We start from the raw sequence: 1,722 nt of genomic DNA on the forward strand, positions 1-1,722 counted from the left end.
TGGAGGGGAGATGTAAGCAGCAGGCAGGGTTGTGAGCCAGACACCACGGAAGAAGCTGAATGAGACAGAGACAAGAGAAGCAAACAGGAGAGATGGAAGAGAGGGCAGGAGACAGGAACAGCCACAGTTGGGTGAGGGGGTGGGGGGTGAGGCAGCAACCACAAGACGGATGGAAGAGATGTGGATGGAGAGGCCTGAGCCCGAATAACTGGGAGATGGGAGAGTCTGACAAGATGTAAATGGTACACACAGTGAAACTCATAAAGACGTGATGGTATGAGACCCTCCGAGACCGAGGGAGAGAGAGAGAGAGAATAGAGAGGCCAGTGGGCAACAGAGTCCTGGAAACCCTCAGACACCCCCCAAAATATATATAAATATATTTGGTGTCCTCAAGAGGGCCAGACAGACAGACTGACAGACAAGCCTGCCTGACCGAGAGGAAGGTGAAGGAGGCAAAGAAGGAACAAAGAAACACAGGATGCCCGAAGAGGGAGGAGGGAGCGAGACAAAGAGAGAGCAGGAGGCAAGTGCAGAGCAGGAGGAGGGAGCGAGGCCAGGGAGGGGGATATATATTTTCTTTATGATCCTCTTCAATCTCACTCTGCTCGCGCTGAGCCAGTCCCCCTCTCAGGTGCTGCTCCGCGGCGGATGTGCCCAGAAAGCTGATGGGGTGAAGCTGCCGCCGCAGCTGGGCTCTCTTTCGGTGCCAACCTAGGGGGGTTGTCTCAGAGAACCCCCACCACAGAGGTCTGAAAACCCAGCCTGCCCCCCCACACACACACACACACACCCTCTCCCCAAATTGCTACTGTCACGCTAGACCTGAAGCCCAGTCCTAAGTTCTCCGGGGCTCACCGGCCTGGCACCTCCTGAGCAGAGGGGAAGGAGAAATCGAGGCAGGCAGATCCAGGGGAGCTCCGGGATCCTGGGGGACAGTATCTGCCAAGGGATCCCTGGAAGATGCCTAGGAGATGTAGGGGCTAGGCAGGAGACTGCCTTGGGGGCTAGCTAAGCAGCATGCAAAATAAGAGCCCCGGTCTGTCCATTGCGGTCTGTCCATTGCCCTCGCTGGTGGCAAACATGGAGACACCTCTTGAGGAGACACAATCCACTCCTCCAGTCATCCCCACCAACAAGCCCCCACAAAGACACACAGGAAGCCCACAAAAGGAGAAACTGAGGCGTGACAGAGACCCTGGAAGCCAGTGGACCTACCTGAATTTAGGCTTTCAGGAGCCAGTGAAGTTTCTGAAGACCCAAGACGGAGCCTGGCACCCGAAGCCCTCCCTTTGTCCTGTGGGTTTTCTGGAGGCAGACGCTCTGCAAAGAGGAGCTGCCCTGGTCCTCTCAGAGGCAGGGAAACTATAAAGACATCAAGGTGGGCAATCCACAGTGGGCTCCTCTTCTCTTCCCCACCAGCCACGGTCCAGGTCCCAGAGGCCAGATGACTGGTCACAGCCAGAACCCCAGGAGTGTCTTCAGAAGCAGAGAGAAGACCCTGGGCTGCACTCGGAGGCTTCAGGGGACAAAAGAAGTCACCAGCCTCTTCTCACATTCATTTCAAAGGAGCAAGAGTAGCGGGGACACATCAAAAGGATTTCACAAACCAGGGGAAAAGTCAGAACTCAGGGCCGACTTATAGCCACCCTCAGCAACAGAGAGCTGACCCGTGGGCTTCCCAGGCTGAGTCTTGATGGGAGCAGGAGGTCTCCTCTGTCT

This window comes from Echinops telfairi, unplaced genomic scaffold (genome assembly GCF_000313985.2).
Source record: "Echinops telfairi isolate 266 unplaced genomic scaffold, ASM31398v2 ScPeMD7_7404;HRSCAF=8442, whole genome shotgun sequence".
Classification (NCBI taxonomy): Eukaryota; Metazoa; Chordata; class Mammalia; order Afrosoricida; family Tenrecidae; genus Echinops; species Echinops telfairi.